The 18,250-nt window shown below is 53.2% G+C and overlaps 1 protein-coding gene across 2 annotated transcripts in view; it reads left to right on the top strand.

The window, feature by feature from the left end:
* Window positions 1–18,250, top strand: part of RASGEF1A (RasGEF domain family member 1A) — an 84,726-nt gene that overhangs the window by 32,587 nt on the left and 33,889 nt on the right. The window lies entirely within an intron of this gene.

The following is an 18,250-nucleotide window of genomic DNA, read 5'->3' as shown; positions in this document are numbered from 1 at the left end:
GTTGAAGCATTTTCCATACTTTAATTTTTTAGACATGGTTTCCTTAGTTTCTTTTTTTAATTATTTTTTCCCTAGTTTAATTGAGATGTAATTGACATATCAATTGTATAATTTTAAGATGTACAACATAATGATTTGATATATGTATATATTTCAAAGTGATTACCACAATAAGTTAGTTAACATCTATCATTTCATGTAATTGCAAAATCTTCTCCTTGTGGTAAGAATTTTTAAGATTTACTCTCTTAGCAACTTTTGAAAATGGTATACAGTATTGTTAATTAATTTTTTTAAACGTTTATTTACTTTTTGAGAGAGAGAGAGACCGAGCAAGAGTTCGGGAGGGGCAGAGACAGATGGGACATAGAATCCAAAGCAAGCTCCAGGCTCTGAACTGTCACCGCAGAGCCTGAGTGGGGCTCAAACTCATGAACCATGAGATCATGACCTGAGCTGAAGTTGGACACTCAACCAACTGAGCCACCCAGACACTCCAGAAATTTTTACCTTACTGGGAATTGTAAATTTTGAACACTTTTACCTAATTCCCCAACCCTCCCCCCACCCTGCCTTTGGAAACCCCAAATCTGATCTCTGTTTCTATGAGTTTGATTGTTTTAAATTCCACATAAAAGTGAGATTGTACCCTATTTTTCTTTCTCTGTATGACTTATTTCACTTAGAATAATGCCCTTAAGTTCCATCCATGTTGTTGCAAATGTCAGAATTTCTTTCTTTTTTATGGCTAACTAAATAGTATTCTATTCACATTTTCTTTATTCATTCAGTGATGGACATTTAAGTTGTTTCCACATCTTGGCTATTGTAAATAGCTCTGCAGTATACACAGGGGTACAGATATCACTTTGGCATAGTGTTTTTGTTTCCTTTGAATGTATACTCAGAAGTGGGATTGCTGGATCATATGGTAGTTCTATTTTTCATTTCTTGGGGAACCTCTATAGTGGCTTTCGTATTGGCTACACTAATTGACATTTCTACCAAAAGTGTATAAGGGTTCCCTTTTCTCTACATCTTCACCAACATTTGTTACCTCTTGTCTTTTTGATGATAACCATTCTAACAGGTGTGAAGTGACCTCTTATTGTGAATTTGATTTGCATTTTCCCAATGATTAGTGATGAGTACCTTTTCACATACCTGTTGACCATTTGAATATCTTCTTTGGGAAGGTGTCTATTCAGGTCCTTTGCCTATTTTATTTTATTATTATTTTTTTAAATTTTTATTTATTTCTAGGAGAGAGAGAGAGAGAAGCATGAGCAAGGGAGGGTCAGAGAGAAACGGAGTCATAGACTGAAACAGGCTCCAGGCTCTGAGCTGGCAGTCAGCACAGAGCCCGACGCGGGGCTCAAACCCACGAACCGCGAGATCATGACCTAAGTGAAAGTCGGACACTTAACCGACTAAGCCACCCAGGCGCCCCTCCTTTGCCTATTTTAAATTGGATTATTTGTGTTTTATGTATGTATGTGTGTATGTTATTATGTATGTATTTATTTAGCTATTCAGTAGTATGCGTTTCTTATATATTTTGGACATTAATCCTTATCAGATGTGTGCTTTGCAAATATGTTTACTCATTCTATAAGTTGCCTTACTTAATTTCTTTGCATCCATGTAAAATGGCTTATTTAAAGTTTTTGCTTAATAAATCAAATGTCTGGGGCGCCTGGCTAGCTCAGCTGAAAGAATTTATGACTCTCGATCCTGGAGTTGTGACGTCGAGTGCCATTTTGGGGTTAGAGAGTACTTAAACAAACAAACAAACCAGGGGCGTCTGGGTAGTGCAGTTGGTTAAGCTTCCAACTCTTGATTTTGGCTCAGGTCGTCATCTCACGGTTTTGTGAGTTCAAGCCCTGCATCAGGCTCTGTGGTGACGGTGTGGAGCCTGTTTGGGATTCGGCCTCTCCTTCTTTCTGCCTCTCCCCTGCTTGTTCTCTCTCTGAAAATAAATAAACTTAAAAGATTAAAAAAAAAAAGTCAAATGTTTGGAATTCCCCAGGGACAGTTGTTAGTGGATGCTTTTTTGCTTGTGGGCCATATTTTCTTGCACGTCTTGTGATTTTTTGTTGAAAAGTGGATATTCTAAATAATTTAATGTGGCACCTGTGAAAGTCAGATTCTCACTGGTGTTCAGGGCTTGCTGGTATTGCTGTTTGTTGAAGTCACTGTCGTTTCTTTGTTTAGTGACTTTTCTGAGTTAATTCTGTAAAGTGGCCATGATAGTTCTTTTTGATTTTCATTTAGTGATTGGACAGAGATCTCTTTACATGCCTGGGACTAATAGCCTCTGCCCAGGGCCTCTGTGTGTATGTTGGAGAACACTTTCAGCTCACAGCCGGGCAGCCGATGGCTCTGCTGTAGCCTTCACTTCCTGCACAGAGCCTCAAAGTCAGCCTGAACGAGAGCAGAGGGCCTCCCCAGGGCTTACCTAAGCATGTGCGCATGCCTGGGCGTGCCTGTGGCCTTCCGGATTCCCAGGAATACACTGCAACTTCTTACAGCCTCTGTGGACCTCTCATTACTGAGCTTTGTCTTTTAAGCTTTTGGTTTAGTCTACTGTTTGCTGCAACTACTATCCACTGCCTCAGGCAGCTGTGAAGTTAAATGCCGGTAATTGTTTCTGACAGTCATCCCAGGGGAATAGGATTTTTGTACAGAGTGAGGTCTGAGTCAGGTCAAATGCAGACATCCTTGCAAATGGGATCTTCCCGGGAACCACCAGATGGGTCAAATAATCACAGTTTTCTGGGAATGAGGCCTTGAAAGCGCTGCAGCCCTGTTTTGTGCTCCCCAAGGGTTTCCAAGGCTGCTGATTTTCATGACAAGTATGGGGTCTTGTTTTCCAAGGCCTATGGAGCTAATGAGTGGAGGATGGGGCTAAGGCAAATTAAACTCCACAAAGCTTAGTGAGATTTAGTCGTTTTTTTTGTGAGTAAACGCTTCCTGGTTTGCTCCAAGTCCCTGATTAATTTCCAGAGTTCTAAAAAAGTTGATTCTGATCATTCTGGCTAGTTTTATGGGGAGAGAATTCTCAGAGGTGCTTCCTCTACAATTTCACTGACACTTGGCCATCCTTTTCTGAGAGCACTTCTGTGATGTCTCTTTAATTTATAAGGCACATATTCTTTGATCTGACACATCCCATTTTAGGAGTTCATCCTTCAGATACGGTCACATGTTTTAATGAAGACCCTTGGTCAAGGATGCTACACGTAGGAATTTTGTGGTGACCACACCCCACATGCATGTGGGGATCTATCATGCATGTGACAGTACAGCCACCTAATAGAATGTCCTGCAACTAGTACAGAACCTGAGGAGTTGCCCAGAGAAAAGAGCAGGTTGAAAATATTCTATGAAGTGAGAGCCCTGTGGTCCAGAAAAAGAACCCTGTATGCCCATGTAAATAATTTCATGAACACAGTGATTCTGGAAGGTTGCACAAAGACACTGTTAATAGCGGATGTCTCTGGGGAGGGCCTGGAGCCTGGGGTGAGAGAGGACTTACTTTTTCTTGTACAATCTTCTGTACTGTTGGTGCTGGCTGCGAGAATGAAGAACACTTCTCTGCAGGCCACACCCACCACTCTCCCTCCCACAGGCTCCTCAGGACAGGTGCTGGGTCTCCAGAGGGAACAGGGCAAGCACATGCTTTGTCTCAGCTCTGTGACTTCACTGGGTCCTGTCTAGTCCTGGCCCTGGGCCACCACTCAGATAGTGAGGGCTAGGAACTGGGGGTGCTGGTCCGGAGATCACAGCTGTCTGGGGCAAGTGGAGAGGGTACAGCAGCATCCTTCTAAGAGCTAGCGATTCTGAGACAGAGAGAGCGAGCCCTACCAGGAACGTTTGTGTCTGCGCAGGAGTATGTTTGTGCACACAGGGGTTACCTCATGTCCAGTTGGCACTGAGTCCTGTTCTGCCAGCCTGGGGCATTATTTTCTCCTGCTCAAGATCGACTCTGGCTGTGCACAGATGCTCATCAGCAGGCAGCCGCAGCCCTCCCGGGGGAGGAGGGAACAACTCCCAGAGGCTCACTACCTGCTCACACACCTGTCAGTCCAACTAGCCTCCCCTCTGGATGCTCCTTCAGGGGTACTCCAGTGCTCCTCCCCTGGTCAGATGCCCAAGTGGCCGTCAGGGCCTCCCTTTCCATCATGGACAGCCTCTTGCCCAAAATGAAGAGGGCTAGGGGAGAACCCCCAGGACCTTCATGGTGGCCCTGGAGCCCCTTCAGGGTTGCAGAATCTTCGAAGGACTATTTATAGGTGTGTGGACAGGACAATGGGCAAGGAAATCAGAGGAGGGACCCAAACTCTTCCTCAAACCTATAATAAAGTATAAGTAAACTGTCAAGAAATGCAGTGTAACTATCCAAAATATTTGAAGTGAGTGAAGTAAATAGAGAAGCTCAAGCGTAGGAGACCATATGTTCATGTGTTGTGGTTAAAACGTTTTCTGAACATGGAGCTCAAACGTACCTGCGTCAGGCCCCAGCACACCTCTGCCTGTTCGGCCCCTGCTCCACCCCCCTGCTCCCCGGCTCAGGGGCTGCACTGGGTCCAGATCACTGCCCACAGTGCACAAGGGGTGGGCCTCTGTGTGCCTTTGCCCAAGGGATTCTAGAAGCCTCTATTCTCCTCCAAGAGGGAGGCTTTGGGAGACCTAGGACATATGTGCACAGCAAAGTGTCTTAGTGGCTGGAGGCTATGCATGCGGGCAGGTCCCCAAGGACTCCTGTGAGGCTGGGTGGGGCCAGGCGCCCTGGAGTGGAGTGCTGTGGAGCTCCTGGTATCGGGCTCCCGGTCTGAGGCTCAGCTGTGAGCAGTTACATCTCACTGAAATGGAAGGGAGGCGCCTGGGTGGGTCAGTTGGTTAAGCATCTGGCTCTTGATTTCAGCTCAGGTCATGGTCTCATGGTTTGCGGGATCAAGGCCCACATCTGGCTCTGCACTGACAGTGAGAAGTCTACTTCCTCTGCTTGCATGCAGGCTCTCTCTCTCTCTCTCTCTCCCTCCCTCCCTCAAGATAAATAAATAAACTTTAAAGGAAGGGATGGGGCAAGGAGGCAGAGACCATTAGGATGGGGTATGAATCAGTGAGAACCCTCACTTCTTCCTCACTTCTCAAAACCCACGGTTATGGATGGCAGGAGGGGGGCTTGGGACTACATACTCCCTCTTTCTCTTGGAATCAAGGGAACCACTGTCTTCCCATGTCTGTGTCATCCCTCATTCCCAGAAAGATGTCTCAGGATTCCCTAGGGTCCCTGCTTCTCTCCTCTGGATCCCAAGCCAGGGCCTGCCTGTCCCCCGGACCCTTCCTTGCACCCACTAGAGGGACTAGCCTCTGGGCTGCTGGCATTTTCTTTTTGGACAGAGTCCAAATGCTTGCACTATGACTTTGGAAATGCAAGCATGACTTGTGTGGACTTTGGTTATCTCAATATTTCAAAAATGCTTTTGTGAGAAGAATAAACAGACATTGGAATCCATAAACAGTTCCTTCTGGCACAAGATGAAGGGACAAGGGGCCAGCCCAGCAACTGCAGAACCCTGGTACAGGTGGCTGTGTGGCACAGGGACCTGTATCCAAGCAGCTTACTGCACCCTCCCCAAAGCTGGCCCGAGGCCACAGGCCTGTTGTGAGACCTTGGGCAAGCCCTGCCCCTGAGTGAGCCTCTGTTTCCCCAACTGGACTGGTAATCTCTCAAGGCCCTGCAGCTGGCCTCCTCTGATTCTGCAGAGTGACATCGGAAGGCTGCTGGGCAGAAAGGTGGGGCTGGCACTCCAGGCAGGTCAGATGAGGGGGCTGGCTCACCACCCTCTCCTTGCTGAAGTCTCCCAGGGGACAGCATGCCCACTTCACGGGCTTGTGGTTTCCAGGTAGGAAGGATTCAGCTGTGCTAATGCTGCTGCCGCATCCACCACCTGGCCCTCTGTCATTAGGGCCATGTGACCTCAGTGTGGGTGGAACATGCCGGGGGCCCATGCAGGGCAGTGGGGCCTGGCCTCCTGCATCTCTGTATCCCTGGCCTCTGGTTCTAAAGCAGCAGCACTCATGGGCCCCAGGCACAATCCCTCTTTTCTGTCAGCTAGGTGTCCCCAGGGCCCTGTTCTGGTGTCTATGGTGACCCCACTAAGATGGTCAGCCTGGGCCCTCCAAGGGGGAGGGATGGTGCTGCCTTCCTGTCCTGTGCCCTCTCTGTCCTCAGTTTCCCTGCCTGGGGCTGGGGCTGGGCCAGGTGGAGGCTTAGGTTGCCTGCCCTCTATGTACCCTCAGGCCAGCCAGGTTGGGGGCAGGGCCATCCTGGGTATCAGTCCTGGAGAGGCCATAGTCACTGTGAGAGTCAGGCCTCACACCCTCCCTGATCCGTGGGGAGGGCCCCGGAAGCCGGAAAACAGCTGTACAGCTGTAAAGTGCTCTTCTCCTCACAAACACATCTAGGTCAGGCTCCTCATGTGGTTGTTCCAGGAACAGGGGGAACAGGGGACTGGCAACATCTTAGGGGTGCCCAGAGAGGGTATGGTGGGGCCACATCACAGGGCTGTGTCCTCTCCTCTCCACAAGGTCACCTGGCTACTGCCCACAGTCCCCAGAGGAGGCTGCCAGAGAGTTCACAATTGAGATCCCTTGTGTGTGTGTGTGTGTGTGTGTGTGTGTGTGTGTGTGTGTGTGTGTGTGTTGGGGGTCGGGGCAATGTTCAGGTCCAGCCTGGCCTGGGGCGCTCAGAACTGTCAGCAAATGGGGAGATGACTCCTGTCTCACGGGGCTCTTAGTTTCCCCTTGTGCCGGGCCAGCTCCCAGCCTCCTGCCCCACATGCTCCTGGAGTTCCTCCTGGCTCCCAGTCCCTGCGGGCACCTGTCTGCTCTTCCACTTGGCCCTTCCCTGTGGATGGAGCCCTCAGCCATTGTGTGGGCCAGTGCTTGGACCTGACCCTGGCCTGTCACACCCTATGGCCTTGCCTCCTTGCTCTACCTCCTCCCTGCTCCCCAACTTCAGCCTCCCTGTCCCCATCTCCTACTGGCCTCTGCATTTGTCCAGACCCATAATCACACAGTCCCACCCTTCTTGAGCTGTCTTCCAACTTCTTCTCATCCACACTTCTGGAAGGAACCGCCTACATATGCTACCCCTATTTCTCTGGTTCTACACACACTCCCAGCCCAGCCCCCTCCCTATTTTCACCTTTTAGAACAGTCTTCTTGGCTCATCCCTCATGGTCCTTGCCACCCACCCGGGAGCACCTGGCTCTCACCAGCCCTCCATTTCAAATGTTTATTTATTTTGAGAGCTGGGAGGGGGAGGGACAGAGAGAGAGGGAGAGAGAGAGAATCCCAGGCAGGCTCTGCGCTGTCAGCCTGGAGCTGTCAGTGAATGAGACCATGACTTGAGCCTAAATCAAGAGTCGGATGCTTAACTGACTGAGCCACCCAGGCGCCCCTCCTTTCCCCCTTTTAAGAAATAAAGGTTTGATCGGAAAAGTCAGCCCTCCACTGCAGGGGATCCTCATGACCCCCGCAGGAGGTCGGGGCTAGGTCTGGCCTCAGGCCCGGAGGAGAGGCAGAGCCAGGAGCAGCCAACCCAATGCCAGGAGGTCCTGTGCTGCACACGGATGGCTAGGCTGGGTCTAAACAGGGAAGCTTCCATCCAGCTGAAAAAGAGCTACTGCCAGGTCAGCCTCAAATGGGTTAAAGCTGGCACCTCAGTTGTATGGGGGCCGCTCGGGGCCGTGGTGTCAGAACCTTGCAAGGCTTTCCATGACAGAAGATGTGAGAGCCTCCCAGCTAGCCCAGCCCCAGACTCAGCCACTGTGCTGAGCTTCTGGGGAATTTGCAGCACAGCCATAAGTGTCCAGGTGTCTCTCACTACAGGCTCCCACATTGGCTTTTCTGTGCCTTGGATGCACCGAGCTCTTTCCAGCTTTGGGGCCTTTGCACCTGCTGCCTGGCATGCCTCCTGGTACTTTTACAGGACGGCTCCAACCTAGCATCAGGGCCTCTGCTCCAGGCTTGCCTCCCAGGGAGGCCTCCTATGACCACAGCCTCTGTTAGTGCCTTTCTTGTCACCAGCCCTATCTTGTTCATTTGTTTACATGTTTACCATGCCTTGCTCCCATGGCCCTGAGCATAAACCCTGAGAGCAGTGACCACATCTCTGAGAATGTGGCACGTAGTAAATGTTTGTTAACTTTTTAAAAAATTATTTTTATTTATTTATGTTTTGTTCATTAACTTTTTAAAAATGAGTAAGTGAAGGGTCACCTCAGTGGCTTAGTCACTTAAGTGTCCGACTCTTAGTTTTGGCTCAGATCATGAGATCGAGCCCCGAGTCAGGCTCTATGCTGTCAGCAAAGGTAAGAATCAAGTGGACATGTCCCCGGGACAGGGAGAACCTGCCTGGGTGGAGAGGAGGGCTCCTGCCAGGCTCTCTCAGGGGCCACTTGCCTGCCCCCCACCAGCTCCCACAGCACATGTCCCTGCCTGCCACCAAGTAGAGCCTTCTGGTTGGCCAGCCATAAGGCAAAGTTAGCGGGATGTGCAGATGCAGTGATGATCATCGCATGAGCACCCCCACCCAGGGGCGAGGCGGCGAGCCAAATTCTTCCAGGTTCTTTATGACAGAGAGGAGAGATTGCTCCTCCGAGGACCCATGGGTCTGGACGATGCTGCTCCCGTGGAGCCATGCTCCCTGATGCAGCCTTTCCTGACACCCAGCCAGGATGCTCCTCAGCTTCTCTGACCTCCCATGCTCCCCACCCCATCTGCCCTGGGCACCCCCCACACCTTGATTACATCCAGCTGGCCTGAGGACATTTCCCTTTTCCAGGAGCCTGACAGGGGGCTCGAGCTTCAAGTCTTGGTTTTAGAAAGAGAACATGCATGTGTTCAGCGGATGACAGAGCATTCATGTTCTTTGGAGAAAATTTGGGACGTACTTGACAAGGATAAATGAAGAGAAGAGGAGCCAAGGACGTGAGCAGAGGCCAGTGCGAGCACACACCCTTGTTAACCTTTCAGGGTGTATGTGCCAGTCTGTTCTATAAGCACACACACACGTGCACACGTGTGTTCACACAACACGTCCAAATACACGCACAAACACGTGCTCACATACAAAGTCACATGTGCACGAGCGCACACAAACACACGCCTGGATGTGTTTTAAACCATGCCTGCTGTCAAGAAGTGGCTTTTCTCGTGTGAGGCGCCTTGTGGAAACCCATCTCTGTCACCCACTTCTGTCCTTTTCCTACCCTAGTCTTCCCCGTCACTTGGGCTAACACTTTGCCTCACCTTTAACATTAATTTTGCAGATTTCACAGGTGAAAATTGATTACTCAGGGCCTTTTGTTGCCATGAAGCAATTTGCTCCTTATTGATGGGTTTTCCTGCTTCTTGGTTTGCGTGAGCCCGAGCCCCTCCCCCTCTGTGGGGCTGGGAGGCGGAGGCTCTCTGCAGGGTGCAGAAGGACATTCACACCTCATCCCTGTCTCGCTGGGTTTTCTAGGCAGTCCTCAGTGTAGATGATGGGGTGTGTGTTGAGAGCTTTATGGAGGAAAGGTCTCTTTCTTTCCCTTAACACCCCTTGCCCTCACCACCCCCAAAGACACTTCCCTTAGGCTCCTTATGAGTGCGTGGTTTATGTCATGATCTGTTTCATCTGGGGCGGTCACCTCCTCCAGTCCCTGCCTGCCTCGGTGGCCCAGCACCCTCCTGCCAGACCTTTCCACCCTCACCCCCAGCCCCTTGAGTCTCCCTGGGTTCTGCTGCCTGATGTCCCTGCCCTCCTCTCCCTGAATGGCTTCTGGCAGGCCCCTCTGTGCATTGCTCCTCAGTCCCGTCTCAGTGCTCCTCAGTCTCTGTGCTCTCCTCCTCAGTTCAGGGTCTGCTGCTGTCTCCAGGAGCAGTGAGTCCCCACACACCCATGGAGGCAGGATCTCTGAGGACTGGGCCTGGCAGGTGCCTTTTCTGCAAGTTCTGGGAGGATTTGTTCAGGCATAAGAGCATCTGTCTGAAGGAACCTCCCAGCCCTGCATTCCCGCCTGTTCTGTCCCTGCGTCTGCGGCACCTCCATGGTGCCCTGCCGTTGAGTCCTGGGCTGGGGAGGGCTGGAATGGACCTCAGGCCTGCAGAGCTAGCAGAGGGGGAAGAGCTTCAGGAGATGTCTTGTCCTCTTGGCCTCCAAGAGGCAGAAGCAAACGGATGGATTCTTGGGAACCTTGTGTGAAAGACATTAGGAATCGTCTGTGGTACCGTGAGGCATTTCCCAGAGGAATGCGTTTGTGTGGATGGAGATTCGGATTCTCAGATGATTGAAGAGGGACGCACATTAAGCGTTTCCTGCCCGGCAGGGGCCTCCTCCAGGGCAGCGCTGACCCAGGAGGCTGGACTTGGTTGGGGCAGACATGGAGTCAGGCCCAAGTGCTGCAGATCCGCACTGGGACCAGGGGTGGGTGCGCAGGCAGACCAGAGTGGCCAGCCAGCATGGGGGGACGTCAGAAGGGCCTTCCTCAGCTGCCGCAGGCTCTCCTGGAACTTTTGGGAGTTAGCAGCTCTGCAGTCAAATACCTCTGAGAAATGTGCAATCCTGTGCTCCTCCAGAACATGGCCGCCACACAGGGACGGCAGGCCAAGGGGCGAGTGGGCTGAAAGGCAGCTCACCTTCTGCTTGTGGCCATGCCCTCCTGGAGCAAGCGGTGCTTTGGCCTAATTCTTACAAAAGCATGGCAAGGACTAGAATTTCCAACCCTTCCTGGATCTACAAGACACTGAGAAGCCCTGGTTAGAGAGCCCAGTGTTTGCTCGGCGTTGACCCTGGAACCCTGCTCTCCTGAAGCCCAGTGGGGAGCACTGGCCGGGGAGCACAAGAGTCTCAGGAGAAAGGCTGGCCCCAGGTTTGCACTGCCTTGGGCCCCATCTCCTCACCTGCAAGTCATGCGGAGGCTGTGTCCCAAACTGCGTTGCTTTATGGGTTGGTGCAAACCCAGATAGCAGCTCCACCGAGGGGCCCCTGCTCCATGCCATCGTCATGGTCACTGACAGGGCTGGGGCAGGTGTGAAGGTGAGGTCAGATGAAGTGGGTGGGAGTGACGCCCCATGACAGAAGCAGAGGACATTGGTCTGGGCTCTCCTGCACTCACACTTCGCCAAGGCCTTCAGATGCGGACGGATTCCCAGCCCCTGCATGGGAACAAGGCACATCTGCTGGCTCCCTGGAGGATGGAGAAAGGGGAAATGCTAGACCCAGTGGTCCCTCCCTCTGCCCTTGCGCCTTCTCCCCATGTTNGAGCCGCCCACATGTCCTGCCCTCACGCCCTCCCTGGGAGGCACTCTTCCAGCCCTCTCAGCTGGTTTGCCCAATTCAGATTTGGCTTTTAGCTCCATCTTGTGAGAAAGCACGAGTGTTGTTTTCAGTCAGGGTTGAGGGGGATGGACTGAAGCTCACAGAAGCTGTGACCTGGCTGTCTGCTAGTGATATCACAGTCCATGGGCAGGTCGCCGTGAGTCCCTACTTCCCCACCGCCCAGAGACAAACCACTGTCCTGGACGGAGCGGCCTGCTGTCCCCCAAGGCCAGAGGACTGCCCAGCCCAAGGTCCTGCAGCTCGGGAGGGCCCATCCTCAGGGTCTCTTTTCCCCCCAGACCCAGGACACTGCAGGATCCAGAAGTCTCACCTCAGACCTCCCTGTGACGCCTCCAGGGTCAGCTTTCTGGCAGCATGGCTGCCAAACCTAGAGGTATCCCCTTAGCAGAGGGAATGGTCTCTGAAGACAACCACTGCTGATTATGAAACCAGGCTCCTCAACGTCAGGGCTGAACGTCTGTGTCGGAGGAATGGAAACTTCTGGGGTGCCACTGACAGGTGGGGCCTTGCTGCTCTGGCCTGGAGGGAACCTGACAGGGGAGAGCAGTGGGCTTCCTCTGCAGCTTCCACCGCCGCTGCTGGTCAGGGCCGCATGTCTGGGCTTCCTTCCCGGGATGCCATTCTCCCCACCTTTCCTCGGGAGAGTGTTCTCGCTCCTTCCGTGTTCTCAGAGGATAAATGCTAGCGGCTGGTGTCACTCAGAGACAGGAGAAAGAAGCACCTCACTCCTAAGCTGGCCTGGCCAGCGAGTGTCACCCAAAGGGAAGCCTCGCTTGTGAGAAATTAACTTATTTCTTCACGAGCAGGAATCTTGAGTATGGCCTCCCAGAGGCCTTTTGTGGGGCATGGGAATGGCCAGTGTGTGGCCTCTAGCAGCGCTGGTGGTGCTCGCTCGCCCACCCCCATGTTGGGTTCTAGGTCGACCCACCCACTGGTGGACACCAGGGCAGCGTCCTGTGGTGGGTCCCTCTGCCTCTGCTTGGTGATCTGATCTGTGTGGGGGGCTGTGGTCCATGCTCCGCCCACCTCTGCCAGCCAGGATTGGGGGAGACTCAGTGCGAAGGGGCAGCAGGACCCAGGGAGCATGCCCAGGTGGGGGACACTACTAGGAACCGACCTCCACCCCTTCTCTGGGAGGACAGGACCCACAGGTGCTCACAGTCAGGCCTACCTCTTTCCATCTCTCCCAAATGGCCTGGGTCCCACTGAGGTACCTCACCGGGATGGAGAGAGGACCCTCCTACCTAAGTTTTCTCCCTCTCTGGAAGTGGAGGCCAGGCTAGGAGCACGGACCATTCTCCTTACACACCCCAGTGCTCTCTCCAAAGGCAAGTTCTCTCTCTTTGCAGGAGCAGGGTTCCCTCCGGAGAACCAGGATCTCTGTGTCCCCCCAGCCTCTGCCCTAGGGGCCCCCAGGTGCCCTGGGGAATTGCACCCTCCAGATGCAGACCCAGGGCACTTGCAGAGTGGACGGAGAGGGTGAGTGGGAGCCAGGCCGAGTGGAGGGAGGTGTACCGGGCCTCTAGCCCTTGGGGGTCTTTCAGTGGCAAGGGCTCTCTGGGCCCTTCCAGGTAATGCCTTGTTTTCCCAATGTGGGTGTTGAGGTATAGAGGTGTACGGAAGCGAGGAAGCCCCTGAGGACCCCAGCACCACTCCCAAAGATGATGCCCATCCCTGGCATCGGTCCCCATGTAGCTCACCTTGTCCCTCTGAACTTCTGCCACCATTGATCCCTGCTCATGGGGAGGGGCAAGGGCAGGGGCAGGCATGCAGAGGGCAGGAAGGGCTGGGCAGAGGGGATGCGAGCCCTGAGTTACGGTTAGTTATATGCTGGGTTACACACGTGCTGTACTGCTAGTTACACACCCTCAGGGCAGGTGGACAGCTTTCCCTCAGTCTGTTATCATGTCAGGACCAAGAGAAGGGCCACAGTCCAAGGACAAAGGCTGCAGGGAGGAGGACTGGAAGGTTCCTGCCTGGGGTAGGGCTGGGGTGTCATTTATTAAGGCAGAGCTGTTACCTCTGTATGAGGGGACATCAGAAGGTTAGCTGTCTTCCCCACCCCTACCCCCACACCTTTTGCTTCAGTGGTGCCTAAATCCATTAGTGATTTGTTTGCTTAGAATATTATTCTCCAAAGGGGAGTGTTAATGGCATGGTTTTAGGGAAATGCAGAGGCCTGTGTGGCTTCCCCAAGGGACATCAAATAGTGCCCAACTGGTCCAGGTTCCTTGGGGATAGGGTCAGCAGCTGAGGAGAACTGGCACTCCCTGCCCTTCCCTGGGTGTTGGGCACAACTGCCATGGGGCTCATGGGTGTGCTTGCATAGGAACTCCACAGGGGGACCAGTGGCCACACTAAGAGAGCTGACGGGCCCACAGGCCACACTGTGTCATTCAGGTTCCTGTTAAATGCTTTTAGCAAGGGCTCCTGAGTGTAGACAGTCCAGGACTTCTCCCAGGGGAGGCAGAGGGCCTCTGCACGGTGTGAGCCCTTGGAACTAGAAGTTTCTAGAAGTGTTTGGTTTGTTTTGCTTTGTATTTTACCAACCACTCGGATAGTTGGGTGTCACGAACCATGCTTTATACCTGAAAACAGTAACTGAGAGAGTCACGTGCCTTGTCCCTTGTGCTGAGGATTGAAGCTGGAGCTCTGCCTGTAGCTGCCCTGGAGGATGAAGGGGCAGGGGGAGGGGAGTCAGTGCAGAAAGCAGAGCCCGACCTTCACCTGCCCCCTCACCCTCAGTACCTGCTCCTATGTGATCCCACAGGTGTCATACAGACTTGCACCTGTGCCTACCAGCAGCTGGGCCTCCCCTGATGCTGGATCCCAAGCCTCTGAGGTCTTAGCCTCTGCCAGGTCTTTGTTGTCCTTGTCAACAATCCTGTGGGGGCACTTGGGATCCTGCTTCCTCTGTTCTGTAAGATCAGCCAACCCAATTTAGGCCACCTTTCATCTTCCAAAACCAACATCTTGCAGGTTGTACCTCTTAAAAGAATGGAGCAAGTGTTTTCAACAGAGGGGCCTTTGGTCTTGGGCAGATGAAGAGAGGGAGGCCAAGGCCCCAGTGTCCCCGAAATGCTCCTTCTTCAAGCCAACTTCTTTCTGGTGTGGCCCACGGTAGACTCAGAAGGTCCCTGAGCTCAGGTGGCTTCTGCCTGACCTGCATTATTATTTTTTCTCTTTCTCAACTTTTTTTTTTTTAACATAAATCATTTTGAAGTGTAATGTACGTACAGAAAAGTGTATGAGTCAGAAGTGTGAAGCTCTGGTGATTTTTCGTGAGATGAATGCATGGATGACTGGCACTGGCCCCAGCAGCCCCATCGGAGCTTCATGTACACGGGATCCTGATTAGATGTTCTTTCGTGTCTGGCTCTTTTAGCTGCATGCGATGTGGTGAGACTGGTCCTTGCGGTGGTTGACTTTGTGCAGTCTCTCTGCTGCGGGGCTCCTCTGGATGAGTACAGCACAGCTCACTTGGAGGGCAGCTGGCTGCCTCCCAGTTAGGAGCCATCGTGAACAGTGCTGCTATAAAGGCTCTTCAATGTGCCTTTGGTGTGACTATGTAAGCATTTCTAGCGGGGCTACACGCAGGGAGGGAGCCCTGGCCTGCGCATGCCCGGCTTTCCCAGACACTGTCGGCCGTCTTCCCACGTGGCTCCACTCGGTCTTGCTCCTGCTGTCAGTGGCTGGGAGTTTCCATTGGGTCACAGTCTCACCGGCGCTTGGCATTTTCTGTCTTTTCATTTTAGCCATTCTGGTGGGTGTACGGTGCTGTCACACTGTGGTTTTAATTTTCCTTCCCCGATGACGAATGTACTTGAGTGTTATTTCCTTTTACTTACATTTATCACCATTTTGGAGATCCTTTCTTGTGAAATGCTTCCTCAAGTCTCTTGCCCATTTTAAAAAAATTGGGTCTTTTTGATTTGTATGAGTTCTTTATATATTCTGGAAATCTACATCTACATCTGCACATATATACACAGATGTACATACACACGTGCTCATTCAACAGACCAGTGCCGGGTGCCGCCGTGCACAAATGTCACAGTCACTGGGGTACAGCAGTGAGTGAAACAGACAAAGGCTCTGAACTCACAGAGCCCAAATTCTCCCTAGAGGAGACTAACAAATAAGGAAGTAGAAAGGATGTGTGGACTGCAGTAAAGTGAGGAGAAAAGTTCAGTGGGGGAGGAGGTGTGGAAGTGGAGTTTAAACACTATAAATACGTCACTGAGGTGGTGATGTGTCCATAAGGACCTACAGGAAGGGCGCTGCAGGCAGAGGGAGGGCGGCAGGCCTGCGGAGACTGGTGCAGAGTGAGAGAGTGGTGAGTGGAAGGTGGCAGGTCTGAGATGGGGGCAGGTCACCAGGTCACCGGGACTCTGGCTTGCATATCATTGGGGGTTCTGGGCAAAGGAGGACGGGACCTGACTCAGGAGTTAGCAAGGCCCTTCGCCTTGGGCTGCTGTGCTGAGCAAGCACGCGTGGCAGCAGGGACACTGCTGAGGAACCTGTTGCAGTGGGCTCCTGTCCAGCTGTCCCATCTGTCCCAGTTGTCAGCGCTTGTGAGCACGTCCAGGGTCAGTGTCGTGCCAGGCTCAGGCTGCCCTGCTCTTTGCTCTGCCGTCCTCGGAGTGTCCTCTCATGGTCCCAGGACAGACACACTGTTCTTGGCCTCGCATCCAGCCTGCATCCACAGCATCTGGGCCATCTCTTCCTGTGTGCTTTGTCTTTCCAGAAGCCCCCAGCAGAGGTCTACTGGCCACACCACACCTGGCTCATTCTCCACGTTTAAAGCCAAATCTGGCAACGTAACAAGACCCTTCTGTCAGCCCCCACCAGCCCTCCCTACAAGATCTTACTCCCTGTACCTGCCCCACCCACAGCTTCAAGCAAGGGAGCACTCCAGCAGGGGTCAGCCCTGGCATGCCCATCTCTCTGCCTCTTTGGGCACCAGGAAGGATATAAATGCAGCCCAGGTACATGAATGCTGAGGTCACACTTGGGAGCAAAGGAGAGAGTCCCCTCTGTGTCTGCAAGGACATTCCCATTGTGGGGACAATGGGCAGAGGGGCCCTCCTTCCTCTTGGGGAAGCATCTTCTTTATTGAGGCCCTTGGAGATGCTGGCAAAATCTGTGGGTGAGCACCTAGGGGAAATGGCTCTGTGACTATAAGAAGCTGCTGTGGAGCTGGTCAGCTCGGCCACCTCCTCTGGGCTGTACCATCTAGAGCAGCAGAGGAGAAGGCTTGCTCTGGGTGCAGGTGGCAGCAGGTATTTTAACTGCCCACATGGACATCCTGAGACAATACAGTGGCCAGCTTAGGGCCCAGATGTCATGCAGGGTTGTGGGCTAGAGCTGAGGGCCACAGGGTGCCTGGCAGACTTCCCCAGGGCAAGAACCTAGGCCTCGCCCTCTTGGTGCTCTGGAGCCATCTGAAGGGGTGAAGTGGCCAGACAGGCGCAGGACCTAAAAGCCCAGGCTCGTGCTGGTGCTACAAGTCACCTGCAGAGGCCACCAGGAACTTTCTATCCTCCAGCTGGCCTGAAATGAGACGCAGAAGCAGCAGGGGGAAAGGACAGTGTGAAAGCTTGGAAGGCTGATGCGCCAATGGTCTGTGGCCCTGGCCGTTGCTGCCTCGTGCTCCTCCCCGCCACCACTGTCCGCCCACAGGCGCCGCACCAGGCTGTAGTTAACAGTGCAGGTGCTGGAGCAGTGAGTGCTGGGCTCCAGTCCTAGCAGAGAAAATGAGGGGGCGGTGGGCAGAGCTCCAAGAGAAAGACACCTGTTTCCAACTCTTGCATCCTTTTGGGGAAGGCGGGTGAGTGGACCCTGCACAGCCTCTAATTAAACAAGACAGAAATAACTGTCCACGGAGACTCAGCCTGGTGGCCAATCTTGGGACCGCTAACAGAGCAGGCAAAGAAGAAGGGGTAGCTGGGAGGAGAGATGGCTCCTCACAAGGCTGCTGGGCAAAGGCTGGGCATCCAGGGACTGGTCTGGACACAGACAGGGTCACCTCTGCCCATCTGTGCCCCCAGGGCGTGCTCATGAGCCCTGTTGGACTTATCTCAGCCTCTCTCTGAGCATCCCCTCCTCTTCCCTATAATGTGTAAGCTGAGAATGTCCCTGCTCCTCTCGAGTGGTGACTTCCCTCAGAGTCCTACCCCAGCTTGGTCTTCTAACTCAGCCTCTGGGCTCTCCAGTTCCAGATCTCCCAGGGTGGATGCTCTTTGCTCAATCCATCTTTTCCAAACACACTCTCAGAGCCTGGGCTGGGGTCCACGGCAGCCACACGGTGGAGGGGGTGACCTGTCACCTGACAGGATTTCTTCTGAGAGCTGTGGCTTCTGGGGGCGGAATGACGCCTGACTGTGCCATGTGCCGGGCCCGCCCCACACCATGTCTCAGATTAGTCCTCCCACAAAAGCAGCTGCTGTGTCCCCTGTGTTCACTCAAGGAAATGGAAGAACAGAGTTACGTGTGACACTTGAGGCCAGAGTGAGCGCCCCGTCAGGGTAAGCACTCAAGCCAAGTGGCCCTGTAGTGGATATCTACGATGAGGTGAGGTCGCAAAGGTCGAAGAGAGGCTCACAGGGAGGAGATGGGGTTCCAGCGGGACCCTCCGCGAGCGGGATCTCACCAACACCGCTCGCATCCCGCAGAGTCCGGGTCCACGGAGCACCCCTTCGCGCGGTGGCACACCCGCGCCACCAAGCACCGACGCGCTGGTGCGGCCGCCCGACTGATACCTCGGCCCGCGCCCCGAAACCCGGCGCCGGGCCCGTGCGAGCTGCCCTCGCCTCGCCCCTCGTGGTGCCCCAACCCCTGTCCCTTCCCCACCGT

Source organism: Crocuta crocuta, unplaced genomic scaffold (assembly GCF_008692635.1).
Source record: "Crocuta crocuta isolate KB4526 unplaced genomic scaffold, BGI_CrCroc_1.0 scaffold170, whole genome shotgun sequence".
NCBI lineage: Eukaryota > Metazoa > Chordata > Mammalia > Carnivora > Hyaenidae > Crocuta > Crocuta crocuta.
The sequence above is the reverse complement of the archived record's forward strand: the minus strand, read 5'-3'. Positions and strand labels throughout refer to the sequence as shown.